General features: G+C 52.7%; 1 protein-coding gene across 4 annotated transcripts in view; it reads right to left on the bottom strand.

Annotated features, from left to right (window-relative positions):
• LOC116952798 (inositol 1,4,5-trisphosphate-gated calcium channel ITPR1-like) overlaps nt 1-16,644 on the bottom strand; it is a 275,732-nt gene that overhangs the window by 49,343 nt on the left and 209,745 nt on the right. The gene's annotated exons all lie outside the window — the stretch shown is intronic.

The following is a 16,644-nucleotide window of genomic DNA, read 5'->3' as shown; positions in this document are numbered from 1 at the left end:
CTACCAATAGCATCCATCATCTAGGTTTTTAAATGAACGCGTCGTGAAACCCTCCACCACCCGACGGAGCCAATGGGTAAGGTGGCGTCACGTAAGCAGAACGCGCCAATTGGTGACGAGTTGAGCACGCCGGTTTGCGCGTTAAGAGACAGAGCAGATCCACAACATTCACAATCAAGAGTTCCGTGACCTTTTCGCCAAGTAATTGCCGCCGGCCTCATCTGGCAAGCGGATTTGCGGAGAAATAGAGGTGTGGGTCGAGCCACACCAGTGGGTCATCTCGGAGCCACCTATGGAAATTCCACATTGCTATGGCGGGGGCAGGCGGCTGGTCAGGTACGGGCGCGGGGTGGTGAGGTGGCGGGCAAGTCTAGAAACACTTTACAGATGTTTATACAAACACGCTTCATGACTAATAGCGACGATAATAACAGTTTCTATGGCGCCGTAAACCTTGCAAGCCGTTCTGAGAGGGGCATTGTGAATTTAAGAGTCTCACATGCATCTGTAAACCTTGCAAGCCGTTCTGAGAGGGGCATTGTGAATTTAAGAGTCTCACATGCATCTGTAAACCTTGCAAGCCGTTCTGAGAGGGGCATTGTGAATTTAAGAGTCTCACATGCATCTGTTTGCAACGGAGCTTCGTAGAGATTCCTGATTGAGGGTCTCTGCGTGGGTCCGCGGGTCTCCGCGTGACGCTTATGGGTCTCTGCGTCAGCCTGGTAGTGTCTCTGTACAACACAACGTGGACTTTTACAGCAGAGCCCAAACATGACCGGGTGTAAAGATGCTGCCTCGAATCAGCCGGTCTGTTTATTTCATCGAGAGAGAGAGAGAGAGGGACACACAGAGACAGACAGCAGCAGTCAAGGGCAAGGGAGGAGAGTAAGGTCTTGATCCTGGGCCTGACCATAGATGGGAAATCGACAGCACGGATGGCTGGGGCAATGTAACAACAACCCAGCGGATAATTTACATGGCACGCGGAGGTCTCAAATATTCACCGGACTATAAGACGCTCGGGAAAGGAAAACACCCTGCCAATGTCCGACTGTTGGGGCGTGCGCTGTTAGCGGGCAGGGCGGCACCTGTGAAGGCTGGAATGGCACAGGAAGAAGATGGCTGTGCACCGCACCACGCCCGGCCGCCTTTGTCTCACCAGCGCTGATATTTCACACGACGTCCGAAGTTCTCATTTTAAGGTTTAAAAACTTGCCACGGTTACTGGCCGTGAGCGGGAATCGAACTCGGATCACCGGGTTCGTAGCGCAGCGCGGTGCGCTAACCACTTCCACGACCGTTCCACGCACAAATACAAAGATCCCCCATATAGCCTAACAGACTGTAGGGGCAAGTGCTGCTAGCGAGCACCTATGAAGGCCGGAACGGTACACGAGGGGGTGGGTGGCCAGCACCACGCCCGACCGCCTTTGTCTCCCTAGTGGCAATGTTTACACACCGCACCAGGTACTCATTTGAGGCTGAGTCGACCTAGGGGAGGCCCGGGACCGGTTCAGATAATCGTCACTGGTGTTGGCCGTGAGCGGGAATCGAACCCGGGTCGCCAGGTTCATAGCGCAGCGCGCTAACCGCTACACTATCGCTCCCCACACAGTCACACACACAGACTCACACACTCACAGTCACACACAGACTCACACACTCACAGTCACACACAGACTCACACACTCACTGTCACACACACAGACTCACACACTCACAATCACACACACAGACTCACACACTCACAGTCACACACACAGACTCACACACTCACAGTCACACACACAGACTCACACACACACACTGTCACACACACTGTCACACACACAGACTCACACACACACAGTCACACACACAGACTCACACACTCACAGTCACACACACAGACTCACACACACACTGTCACACACACTGTCACACACACAGACTCACACACACACTCACACACTCACAGTCACACACACAAACTCACACACTCACAGTCACACTCACAGTCACACACAGACTCACACACTCACAGTCACACACACAGACTCACACACTCAGTCACACACACAGACACACACACTGTCACACTCACAGTCACACACAGACTCACACACACACAGTCACACACACAGACTCACACACTCACAGTCACACACACAGACTCACACACTCACAGTCACACACACAGACGCACGCGCGCCACGCACGCACGATCACAAGACGCGCGGCGAACTTTGTTTTTGGTATAAAACGCAGGGGGCCCAGAGACTGCGTCGTGAGCCAGAGAACCACGGCGTAAAAAAAAAACGAAAACGAAAAAAAAATCGTAAGCGCGTTACGCGGCTAAATCACTGCGATCAAATCCGTCAGTGTCGGAGAAATTCACGAGTGAGTTAGACCCTCGTTAAAACGGGGCTCGCGCGCACGGAGAGAGAGAGAGCGAGCGAGCGAGCGGGAGAGATTCTCACAGAGGTGGGTAGGGATGCGATGGAAGAGATGGGGCGATGGGATGGGATGAGAAGGGCACGTCCAAAACAAGCAAGGCCGTACGTGGATGTAAAGACAAGCGTTCACACACACGCACACACACGCACACACTCACACACACACACGCACACACACTCACACGCACACACACGCACACACGCACGCGCACACACACGCACACACACGCAGACTCAGACGCATGCACACACACTCATTACCACAAGCATACACGCACGCACACGCAAAGGCAAATATCCCCCGTATAGCCTTAATAGGATGTTGGGGCAAGTGCTGTCATTGAGGCGAGCACCTACGAAGGCTGACACGGCACACGAGGGGGTGAGTGGCGAGCACCACGCCCGGCCGCCTTTGTCTCCCTAGTGGCAACGGGTTTTTTTTGCACATTGCACCAGGTGGGAATCGAACTCGGGTTGCCGGGTTCGCACACAAGAATCCATGCACACACATATAGACACACACGCTCACAGGTTTACATGCATGCATGCACACACACACAAACACACGCTCACAAGTATACACGCATGCACGCACACAGACACACGCTCACAAGAATACACGCACACACACACATAGACACAGAGACAGACACACACGCTCACAAGAATACACGCACACACATATAGATACACACGCTCACAGGTTTACATGCATGCATGCACACACAAACACACGCTCACAAGTATACACGCATGCACGCACACAGACACACGCTCACAAGAAGACACGTACACACACACACATAGACACACAGACAGACACGCTCACAAGAATACACGCACACGCACACACATAGACACACAGACAGACACACACGCTCACAAGAATACACGCACACACATATAGACACACACGCTCACAGTTTTACATGCATGCATGCACACACACACAAACACACGCTCACAAGTATACACGCATGCACGCACACATAGACACACACGCTCACGAGAATACACGCGCACACAGACAGACACACACAAACACAGGTTTACATGCATGCATGCACACACAAAAACAAACACACGCTCACAAGTATACACGCATGCACGCACACATACACACGCTCACAAGAATACACACACACACAGACAGACACACACGCTCACAAGAATACACGTACGCACACACACAGACAGACACACACGCTCACAAGAATACACGTACGCACACACACACAAACACACGTCTGCTCCGCTCACATTTTTGCGAGAGCTTCACTCGGAAGCATTAACCCCTCTCACCCCCGGAGCGGATTCCTGTTTGTGCCACCCTCCGTGCCCTTCGCTCCACTGCGTGCTCCGCGCTCGTGTCCACCGTTTGTCTACGAATTCTCCGCCGTGGCAACGCGCACGATATCATCATCATCATCATCGTTATTCCGTCTTATTTATAATTCACGTTACGATGTTCTTACACGCGAGCGCGCGGCAACGGGGTGTTCGTACGGAGTGAATTTGATGCTGGAAATAGAAGGGATGGTGGCGGGGGGGGAGGAAGGAGGGGAGTGGTGGGGCAGCGGTTAGCGCGCCGCGTCAATAACCCGGAGAATATCCGAGCCAGTCCTGGGCTCTCCCCTAGGTCGACTCGGCCATAAATGGACATCTGGTGCAGCGCGTGAAACATCGCGCTGGCCACCTACCCCCCCCCCCCCCCCACGTGTGTCCGTGCCGGCCTGCATCCGGCGCTACTCGCTAACAGCACTTGCCCCAACAGTCTGTTCAAGGCTATGCAGGGGATTTTTTTTTGGTCTTTGCAATGTGTGTGCAAAAAAAATAGAGAGAGCTTCATCGCTCATCGGATTCCTCCGGTATGAATAAAGATTTGAAGCTTTCGTGACTGCAGGAATCCATACTCTCTGATTCTTTGGGTAAAGTCACGTAGGTAGAAAACATAATAAAAGAACAAGCAGATCAATCTTTCTCACCTGATGACGGACGCTTGTGTTGCGACCGAAACATCGTGTTCTGTTTTTATTTTATAAATAAAGAGTCTGATTATGAAGTCTGCTTATTGGGCTAAGACAATCACCTTGCTAGACCTGAAGCCTGGTTTAAAGACGCGCGAGTGAAATCTAGTGTCCAATAAAGCAATTAATCAATTAACGAATTCATTGATTAATTACGTTGCGATGCGCGCAAATTAAAAGGACGTTCAGAGGACTTAAAAGGACACTCAGAGGCGTGGGAGAAATAATTGGGGAGATGAGAGAGGCGAGAGAGAGCTGAGAGAAAGGAAAAAATATATATTTTGGGTCTTTCATTTAAAGGGGGGGGGGGGTTACATAAAGCAAAGCATTGAAAAAACAAAAAAACGAAATGATGAACGGAGCAAAGTGCCGACTACACCGAGCATCTTCTTGTTTCTTCTGATCGTAAAAAAGAGAGAGATGAGAGAGCTGAGAGAGAGATGAGAGAGTTTGCGGGACGACGGAGACAAGTACCTGGGGGTTTACCTGGGGAAACCACGTGACGTCGCTCTGAACAACTGGAACGAGCTGGCCGACACAATCGAGGCTAAATTACTGACATGGGCACCACGCCTCGCTCCGCAGATGTCATTCAGGGGCCGAGTGCTCGTCGCTAACACCCTGGCTGCGTCCGTGCTGTGGCACGAGACCAAGGCCCTCCAGCCTCCTGCTTGGCTGCTCACCAGAGTCAACCGCTCACTCGCGCACTTCGTCTGGCATGGGAAACACTGTCTCAGGCCGGGCGTTCTCTGCCTGCCGGTGGGCGAGGGCGGCCAGGGTCTGGTGGACGAGAGAGAGGAGAGAGGAGAGAGAGAGCTGAGAGCGAGATGAGAGAGAGAGAGAGGAGATAGAGATGAGACAGGAGGAGGGGAGTCTTCAGACTGTGACAGAAGCAATGGCACCTACGCCGATGTGCGGGGCAGTGCCGAGGGGATGAGGAGGAGAATGAGGAGGATGAGAATGAGGGTGACGTTGAGGAGGATGATGAGAGGATGAGAAGGAGGATGGCGAGGAGGAGGATGGGAAGAGGATGGGGAGGGTGAGGATGAGGATGGCGAGGAGGAGCGTGAGGATGAGGAGGGTGAGGGGGATGAGGAGGGGGATGAGGAGGGTGAGGAGGAGGATGAGGAGGGGGATGAGGAGGGTGACGAGGAGGAGGACGACGAGAGGAGGATGAGGATGACGAGGAGGAGGAGGTGGATGAGGAAAATGACGAGGAAGAGAGTGAGGATGACGAGGAGGAGGATGAGGATGACGAGGAGGATGACGAGGAGGAGGATGAGGATGATGAGGAGGAGGAGGCAGTGAACTCGAGACGAGAAGCGGCGTTCGCCTCCGTCTGGTTCGAGAGACGACACGGGGCCTGACGAGGCGGAGGAGGGAGGAGGCCACGTGAGACAGATCTTAGATCGGCGTCTGTCACCCTCCGAGCCATTAGGCCGAGGTTTTTAATCTTCTGTTAAGCTGCGAGACGAGTCCAATAACACGGCCCGGGAACGGCGGTGGTGGCTGTTGTTGTTGTTGCGTTTTGTTCGTGTCAGATTAAAACTCAGAGGAGGGTTGTTTGCAGGCTTAAAGATTTACATGTGTTCACACAAAGACAAAGATCCCCCGTATAGCCTTAACATGCTGCCGGGGCAAGTGCTGTTGGCGAGCAGCAACTATGAAGAGCGGCAGGGCACGCTAAGGGGTGGGTGGCCAGCACCACGCTCGGCCGCCTTTGTATCCCCAGTGGCGATGTTAATACGCTGCGGCAGGTACTCATTTGAGGCTGAGTAGACCTAGGGGAGTCCCAAGAACGGCTCTGATATCTCCCGCCAACGATGCAAGCCGTGGCAGCGGAGTGCGCCGACATCGCTGCGTGCCTCTTAGGAAAATTCCGACGCGCAGCTCGCTGCCAAGGAAAGTGATTTTGATTAAATTCCACTTCGAATAATAACAAAACAAACCCCCCAAAGTAACCGCGTAAACTTGCACCTCAACTGCTAACAGCAAACGAAGCCTGCATCCCACGAAACATTTAAATTGGTGCTAATCAAAGGAATTAATTGCCTTTGGCTAAATTACACGGGCAATCAAGGGAGATATGAAGAGAGGAAAGAATTTATAACGCGAAAAAAGGAACGGGTTCCATTATTCACGAATTCCTGCCGGGATGTTTCTTTTACTTAAGGCCGAGGAGTGAATGATGGATCGCAACACACGCGCTCACACACACACACACTGGCACCCACGCACTCACTCACACTGGCACCCACGCACTCACTCACACTGGCACCCACGTGCTCACACTCGCACCCACGCACTCACTCACACTGGCACGCACGTGCTCACACTCGCACCCACGCACTCACACTCACACTGGCACTCACTCACACTGGCACCCACGTGCTCACACTCGCACCCACGCGCTCACACACACTGGCACTCACGCGCTCACTCACACTCGCACCCACGCACTCACATTGGCACCCACGCACTCACTCACACTGGCACCCACGCACTCACTCACACTGGCACCCACGCGCTCACTCACACTGGCACGCACGTGCTCACACTCGCACCCACGCACTCACACTCACACTGGCACTCACTCACACTGGCAGCCACGTGCTCACACTCGCACCCACGCGCTCACTCACACCGGCACCCACGCACTCACTCACACTGGCACCCACGCACTCACACTCGCACCCACGCACTCACTCACACTCGCACCCACGCGCTCACTCACACTCGCACCCACGCACTCACTCACACTGGCACCCACGCACTCACACTCGCACCCACGCACTCACTCACACTCGCACCCATGCGCTCACTCACACTGGCACGCACGTGCTCACTCACACTGGCACCCACGTGCTCACTCACACTGGCACCCATGTAAGACACTCGCACCCGTATAACGTACGTGTTCAATTACACCCACACTCCGAAAACAACAGCACCACAGCGCTCGTGCCAGGCTAGGTGCACTTTTGAGGCCACGTGAAGCGTGGAAGGCTCGCTGCCGGCAGGAAGTCACGGCACACACCCACGTGCCACGGGGTTGACTGACTGATATGGCTGGCAGATGCACAAAGAAAAAGATACCCCCTATAGCCTCAACAGACTATTGGGGCAAGTGCTGTTACCAAGCACCTATGAAAGGGCGGCACCACGCCCGAACGCCTTTGTCTCCCCAGTGCCGATGTTTGCACACCGCACCAGGTCCTCATTTTGAGGCTGAGTCGACCTAGCGGAGGCCCAGCACCGGCTCAAAAAATCGTCAGCGGTGTCGGCCGTGAGCGGGAATCGAACTCTGGTCACCGGGTTCTGAGTGCAGCGCGCGAAGCACCGCGCCACGGCCTCCAACGCACGCACGCGCACGTGCACACTCTCCTCGGTAAATGCTGAAGCCTCGACCTGAACAGCAGCAGGGCATCAACAGCGCGGGTGGCTGGGGGAAGGGAGGTGAGTTCCAGACCCCGGTGTTGGCCGTGAGCGGGGATCGAACCCGGGTCGCCCGGGGTTTCCGGAGTGCGGCGCGGCCACGCTTACCGCTTCCCCACGACGGTCGCGACTCAGGCGCGCCACCCGAACCTTCCCCCCCCCCCCCCAACCTGACGTCCACGTGTGCGCACGTTTCATCACACCCACGCCGCGCTCAGGGATTCGTACCACCGCCCCCACACACACACACACACGCGCATATACACGCACACGCGCACACACAGACACACACACGCGCGTGCGTGCACACTCGCACTCCGCTGCAGTCACTGAAATTCCAGGCAACTTTGCAAAGACGAAGAGGCGGGTAGAGAGGCATTTCAAGCGCGGCGCTCCGTCGACCCAAGGAAACATTCGGAGGCGCATTCGCTCTGCGTGGATAGTGGCGAGCTATCCGGCGGCGTGAAGCCACGCGGCTCGCAGAAAAGGTGCCCCGCCTCCTCGTGCCGCCTGCAACAGGCAGTGCGATGTTAGCGGGCAGCACCGATGAAGAGCCGGCAGGGCACGCGAGTGGTTGGGTGCGTGGGTGGACGGCGCCGCGCCCGGCCGCTTTTGTCTCCCCAGTGGCGATGTTTGCACACGGCACCAGGTACTCATTTGAGGCTGAGTCGACCCACACACGAAGTCACGTGGTGACTCGTGGCCAGGTGGCTGAGCGAGCGGCTCGCAATTGGAAGGGTTTGGGGGTTTTATCTCAGCCCATCATCCCTCTGGGGTTTAAAGAAAAAAGTGTGGTACCACCAACAGCGGTTGTCCATGCAGTGAGGGAAAAAAGTATTTGATCCCCTGCTGATTTTGTACGTTTGCCCACTGACAAATAAATGATCAATTCTAGATTTAAAGCTTTCGTGACTGCAAGGATCCATACTCTTTGGTTCTATTCGGTAAAGTCACGTAGGTAAAAAATAAAACAACAAAAATCACGACGTTTCGGCCACAACACAAGCGGCCTTCATCAGGTGAAGGGATCAGGCTGTCTCGAGGACAGCGCTGGAGTGAAACACAGCCACGCTCAGACCGCGGACCTTTAAGCTGTGTGCGAGGAAACAAGGTGCCTTGACAAAGGAATTAGCATAAAAATTAGCATTTGATTGGCCGACTTAGCATAGAGGTGTATCCGATAAAAAGCGGGCTAGTTTGTAGGTAGGGAAGTTGATCGTGGACACGATGGGTCGTAGTGGGGTACCTTCTTTATGGATCTTGGGAAGACCATATAATCTGGGGAGGTCTTGCAGCCGTGGGTTTTAGGGAGGGACGTTTAGTTGGTTCGATTAGGGAAGTCGAACTAGTGATGATCTTGTTGGTTTTTATCGTTAGGCTGTTAGTAGGATCACTTTTAATTTTTGAGTAACTCCCATCATTGAGTAGGTCCTGGATTTTGTTGTTGTATGAGTTTTTATCCATAATGACAGTGGCATTGCCCTTGTCGGCTGAGAGGATGATATAGTCATCCTCTCGGCCGACAAGGGATGAAGGTACTCCACTATGACCAATCGTGTTCACGATCAACTCCCCTACCTACAAACTAGCCCGCTTTTTATCGGATACTCTGCTTCCCTTTACTGGCAAGACCACTTCAGCGGTACTTAACTTAACCCAATTGCATTATGAGACCTCCTTTGCCAGAAACAAGATATAGGAATAGGTTTTACCCTTTTAACTGGCAAACATGTTGCCTTGAATAAAGGTGTCAGTTTTTGTGCCAGTTAAAAGGGTAAAACCTATTCCTCAACCCAATTGGTTTCTATGGTCAAGGACACTGTACTATCTCCTGACGATATCCTCGTCAGCTTTGATGTGGTCTTGCTGTTCACCAAGGTCCCAGTGCCTGACACCATAATAATAATTGAAGATTTGGTCCAACATGGACTGAACCCTGATGTACCTGCGCTGGTTAGGCACTGCCTCACCAACACTTACTTTACCTGGAATGGTACCTTCTACAAACAAAATGAGGGTGCCCCTATGGGTTCTCCCTTGTCACCAGTGATAGCCAATGTTTTAATGGAGAAATTTGAACCAGACGTCATCCAGACATCCACACTTCGTCCTTCCCTGTGGAAGAGATATGTAGATGACACTTTCGTCATTTGGCCACATGGCCTCCCAGCTTTGAACCATTTCCTAGACCACATAAATTCCAGACACCCATCCATCAAATTAACCATGAAATTGGAGAAAGATGGCAAGCTGCCATTCTTGGATGTTCTGTATGAGAGGAGGACGGATGGCTCGTTGGGACATTCTGTTTACAGAAAGTCCACCCACACAGATTCATACTTGAAGCCTGATTCCCACCACCACCCGGCTCAAAATAACTATCTCATCAAAACATTATACCATAGGGCTCATTGCATTTCTGACCAACACCACCTGGCCAGTGAATTAAAACATGTACATCTGGCCCTCAAGAGGAACGGATACTCTGACCGTACCATCCGCCAAGCTGTTTCTCCCACCATACAGAAACAACCACCTGATACTCCGATCAAAACCATCACACTGCCATACATAGCAGGCGTTACCAAAAAGATTTCCAAAATTCTAAACAAACACAAGATCCAGGTCCGGTTCAATACAGTACACAAAATCCGGGATCTGATCCCATCCGTAAAGGATGTCATTCCTGACTTACAGTACCCCGGTGTTTACAAATTGAGTTGTACCTGTGGTGACTGCTTTATCGGGGAGACGAAACGACATATTTCTGACCGAATTCGCGAGCACAAATCAGATTTGAAACACGGCAGAACGAATTCTTCGTCCATGGCTGATCATTGTCTCAACACAGCGGGTTCTCATGACATTGTTTTCTCCGATACCAAAGTACTATGCAAACCTCCCAGTTATTACCAAAGATGTGTCCATGAAGCCATCCAAATATACAAACATAGACACTACTTCAACCGAGAGGATGGTTTCAAATTGAGCAACTTTTGGAAAGATGTCATCAACCAAGTCAAACATTAGCTGGCTGATAATTGTACAGCCGTTTCCGTTTCTACCAGGATGGTGCTTTCTCACGTGCACAACGCCATCGCCCTCCCCCCGAACCCCCTGCAGCATAACAAAAGGCAGCTTAACTTATCCCTCCCCTCCCCACCCACGTCCCTTCCTGGCTCCTCCCCCCCCCTTAACTTAGCCCTGCCCTCCCCACCCACGTCCCTTCCTGGCTCCTCCCCCCCCCCCCTTAACCTGTATATAAGCTCGGGTGTCCCAGAGCTGTTCACTTGATACAGCGAACTTTGTTGTGTCTGTTCCACCAGAAGACGGAAGCTTGTGTTGCCTCCGAAACGTCGTGATTTAATTTAGTTGTTTTATTTTATTTCATTTTTATTTTACCTACGTGACTTTACCGAAAAAACCAAAGAGTATGAATCCTTGCAGTCACGAAAGCTTCAAATCTAGAGGATCAAATACTTTTTTCCCTCACTGTAGGCTTCCCCCTGCCATAGGAATGTGGAGTTTCCACCACTTACTCAGGGCTGTAAACAGGGGATGAGCACCAATTCGGTAAGGCTCGCCTGAGCTACAGGAGGTCACTGGCTTTTTAGTGGCTCACACCCACGTGTATTTAATGACACGCTCTTGCTCACGCACACACACACACACCCAGGCACTTTCAATCAAACACACACAGTGACAATCACAAACATGCACATGCTTACACACTCATGCATAGAGGCTAATCTTGACACCGCTGCTACCAGTCATCTGCAAGTCCAATCGGCTCCATCACGTCATCCTCGACCACATCAGCCCATCTCTTCTCTCATCAGTGCAGCGATCGTTTAGCCCCCCCTATCCAGCCAAACACACACACACACACCCAGACACTCTAATACACACGAGTACACACTCGCATTCACATGTGTGTTCTCTCACACTCACTCTCACACTCACTCACACGCAACAACAACAACCGCCATTCGCCACTAAGTGGCGGTGACGTCACCACGACGCTTGTGTCAGGCCATGTGCACCTTGATGCCACGTGAAGTGTCGAACGCCCGCTGGCAGGAGGTCACGGGGCAGACCCAGGTGCCACGGGTCGACTGACTGAGATGACTGGCTGATGCACCACCTGTGCCCCCTACTGTGCCAACCTGCTGTGCTTTAGCCACCCGGCGCTCCGCTCGTTGTTGTGAGCGTGGCTCCTCCGCCCTCCGTTGTTGTTGGAGGGCGACTGCCTCCAACTGCCCAATAGCGTCCTTCACGAGCCTCCTCCACAGAGGCCGATCTTGACACCGCTGGTACCAGTCATCGGCAAGTCCACTCAGCTCCACGTCCTTCTGTACCACATCACTCCATCTCTTCTCTAGCTCGTGCCGCGCCCGTTGAGCCCCCTTGATCCGGCCGAACAAAAGTTGTTTCGGCATGCGGTGGCTGGGCATGCAGGCTACATGACCCAGGATGGATCGTAGGCAGGCTAGCCTAATGTTTCTAACCGGCGAAGATGCTCAATTAAGGGGGTCCACGTTTCGCAAGCGTAGAGAAGGGAGGGAATGACCATGGTCGAGAAGGCCTGAAGCTTAGTGCGGAGCGACAGACAAGGTAGCTTCCACACAGCATTACGCAACCGATGAAAAGATAGTGCCGCTCGACTGATTCGGAGTGAGACCTCTGCTGTTAAACTGGAGCCGGTCATAAGCACACTGCCCAGGTATGGGAAACTCTCCACTCTCTCCACAACTGCCCCATCACCGATTTGGAGTTGTGGGGGTGGAGTGTCCGATGGTACAAAATACCCAGGCAGGTGCTTAGTTTTGGTGGGGCTGATGGTAAGGCTCCATCTCTTAGTGGCACACTCCAGTCTCAGCAGCAGCGTCTCCAACTCCTCCTCTGAATGAGCAGCTATTACCAAATCATCAGCATACATAACGTGGTTGAGCAATAGGGAGCCATCCCTTGACCGCACCCGGGCATCGATCAGCCTCCCATTATATCTGTACGAAATGGAGATTCCCCCGGTTCAGCTATTGAAGGCCTCATGAACTACGTGGTCAAGATAGATGTTAAATAATGTGGGAGCTAGAGGACATCCCTGTTGCACCCCAAGGTGTACAGGGAATGGCTCTGACTCCTGGCCACGTAGTTTTACCCGGGCCCGCTCACCATCATGAAGGTCCTTAATGATCGTGAGCAGAGGATCAGGGACTCCAAAATCACGAAGAACAACCCAGAGCTCAGGCCTACTGATGGTATCATAGGCCTTGACCAGGTCAATAAAGCAGAGATGTAGGTCTTGTTGGAATTCCCTACACCTCTGCTGTAGCAGACGGACAGAAAATATGGCATCTGTGCAGGACCGCCCTTTCCTGAAACCGCATTGGGGCTCCGCAAGCCTCTCCTCAGCGTGCCTGGCAAGGCGATGTTGAATAATCCTTGCCAGGACCCTACCCGGCACACTGAGGAGTGAGATGCCCCTGTAATTATTACAGTCTGTGCGGTCCCCCTTCTTAAAGAGGGGACCACCAGGGCATCCTTCCAATCCGGCGGAACCCGTCCAGTGGTCCAGATTGTTGTTATGATGTCATATAGGGCAGTCTGTGCACAAACGCCACCCTCCCTCAGCATTTCGCTTGGGAGATCGTCTCTACCCGGTGCCTTTCCTGGTCTCAGACTCCGGATCGCCTTCAGTACTTCCTCAACAGATGGTAACTGAGCCAGCCACTCACAGACGGTGACTTCTTCCAATATTTGAGGCACTGCAGCCTCAGCAGGATCATCCCCACTTTGTGCCACGATGTTTTACTGGCTGAGGGATTTCCCCTCCCCCAGGACCTCACAGAAATGCTCAGCAAATCTACAAACCTGTTCCTGGGGGTCGGAGAATGGATCACCGTTTTTTCCCCTAATGATGGTAATAGGAGTGGCGCTGCAGGTTACTTTTTTGATGGAGTTAAATAGAGATTTGTGATCGCAGGCCACTGAGGCAGACTCCATCTCCTCAGCAACCCACGACCACCACCCATCTTTGCAGCGCCTCACGGCTCTCCGAACCTCCGAGCGAAGGCTGCGGTAAGCCTCCTCATTCTCTGACGTGGGATTCTGTAACCGATGACAGTGGGCCTGTTGCTTTTTCTCAACCATCCTGAAAATCTCCTCTGTCAGCCAGGGTCTCTGGGGAGGTCTGGACCGCATACCCAAAGCAGCCATTGCAGCTGCATGAGTCACAGTCCTAAACCTCGCCCATTTACCCTCGACATCAGGAGGATTGCGGGACGATGCCAAACCCAGCCGCAAGCGATGATGAAATTCTCGCTTGCAACTTTCATCAGATAACTGAGACCAGGCCACTTTAGGTTGGAATGGGGTCCTGGGTGTACACCCACCACCGGAGTGGAAGAATGGCAGGCGCATCTTACAGATGACTAGTCGATGGTCAGAGGGCAGATCAGCTCCACGGTAGGTCCTGGTGTCAAGGACATGGGCTCGCATCCGCTGGTCCGTCACTATGTAGTCCAGCAGATGTTCTTGCTTGGACCCAGCATGCATCCATGATGTTGTGTGGATGCACCGATGCCGGAACAGCGTGTTGGTAATTACAAGCCCATGGGCTGCAGAAAAATCTAGCAGCCTCCTACCGTTTGTTATTGAGCTGATCTGGCCCATGCCCTCCAATCACTCCAGACCAGGTGCCAGCATCATGACCAACTCGGGCATTGAAGTCACCCAACAAGTTGACTCTATCCCTAACTAACACACTCACACTAACACACTCACACACTCACACAAAAACACTCACTCACACACTCAGTCACGCACACACTCACTCACTCGCACACTCACACAAAAACACTCACTCACACACTCACTCACACACTCGCACACTCACACACGCACTCACATGTGTGTTCTCTCACACTCACATACTAACACACACTCACACACTAACACACACACACACTAACACACACACACTAACACTCACACACACTAACACACACACTAACACACACTAACACACACACACTAACACTCACACACACTAACACACACACTCACACACTAACACACTAACACTCACTCACTCACTCACGCACACGCTCTCTCACACTCACACACTAACACTCACTCACTCACACACACACTAACACTCACACACACTAACACTCACTCACACACACTAACACACACACACTAACACACACACTAACACTCACACACACTAGCACACACACTAACACACACGCACTAACACACACGCACTAACACACACACTAACACACACACTAACACACACACACTAACACTCACTCACGCACGCGCTCTCTCACACTCACTAACACTCACTCACTCACACTAACACTCACACACACTAACACACACACTAACACTCACACACACTAACACACGCACTAACACACACACACTAACACACACACTAACACTCACACACACTAACACACACACTAACACACACACACTCACACACTAACACTCACACACACTAACACACACACTAACACACTAACACACACACTAACACACACACACACACTAACACTCACACACACTAACACACACACTAACACACACACACTCACACACTAACACACACACACTAACACTCACACACACTAACACACACACTAACACACACTCACACACTAACACTCACACACACTAACACACACACACACTAACACACACACTCACACACTAACACACACACTAACACACACACACACTAACACACACACTAACACACACACACACTAACACTCACCCACGCGCTCTCTCACACTCACGTGAGCGCCGTCCACACAGAGTGCTTCCTCTGCACCCTCAAGCTCCGCTGAGCAGCAGGCCGACTCGTTAAGCCAATTAACTCATTAATTAGGAAAATCAAATCCGCCTAATTTGTGCAATTCAAGCTAACAGTCCGATAGAAGTGTCACCAGGTTGGAGCGGTGGGAGGATGGTGGGGGGGGATGGTGTGGGGGGCGCGGGTGGAGGGCGGTGGGGGGATGGTGGGGGGGGGGGGCGCGGGTGGGGGGCAATGGTGAGGGAGGTGGGGCGGTTGTGTAGTCGTCATCGCCGTGACGAAGACCCCCCGCAGCGTTGCCCCTCCCCCCCACCCTGAGCCCCTAGGGGTCGTGTGGCCGATGATGGTGATTGGTTTGGTTGTGCTGGGTTTTGTGGTTGTTGTGGTTGGTTTGGTTGTAGTGGTGTTGTGTGTTTGGTTGTGGTGATGGGTTTGTGGTGGTTTGTTTGGTCGTGGATGCCCTGGTCGTGGCGGTTAGTTTGGTTGTGGTAGTTGGTTTGGTTGTGCTGGGTTTTGTGGTTGTTGTGGTTGGTTTGGTTGTGGGGGTGTTGTTTGTTTGGTTGTGGTGATGGGTTTATGGTGGTTTGTTTGGTTGTGGGTGCCCTGGTCGTGGCGGTTAGTTTGGTTGTGGCAGTTGGTTTGGTTGTGCTGGGTTTTGTGGTCGTTGTGGTTGGTTTGGTTGTGGTGGTGTTGTTTGTTTGGATGTGGTGATGGGTTTGTGGTGGTTTGTTTGGTCGTGGGTGCCCTGGTTGTGGCGGTTAGTTTGGTTGTGCTGGGTGCCGTGGTTGTTGTGGTTGGTTTGGTTGCGGTGGTGGTGGTTGTTTTTGGTCGCCACCGTCCCCGCCGCGGCGCCGCCCACCATTCCCCCTTTGGTCGCGCCTACCCAACGGACATACTTGACCCCGGCCATGGGCTC

Source organism: Petromyzon marinus, chromosome 48 (assembly GCF_048934315.1).
Source record: "Petromyzon marinus isolate PM22_M1 ecotype Great Lakes invasive population chromosome 48, UKy_Petmar_22M1.pri1.0, whole genome shotgun sequence".
NCBI lineage: Eukaryota > Metazoa > Chordata > Hyperoartia > Petromyzontiformes > Petromyzontidae > Petromyzon > Petromyzon marinus.
The sequence above is the reverse complement of the archived record's forward strand: the minus strand, read 5'-3'. Positions and strand labels throughout refer to the sequence as shown.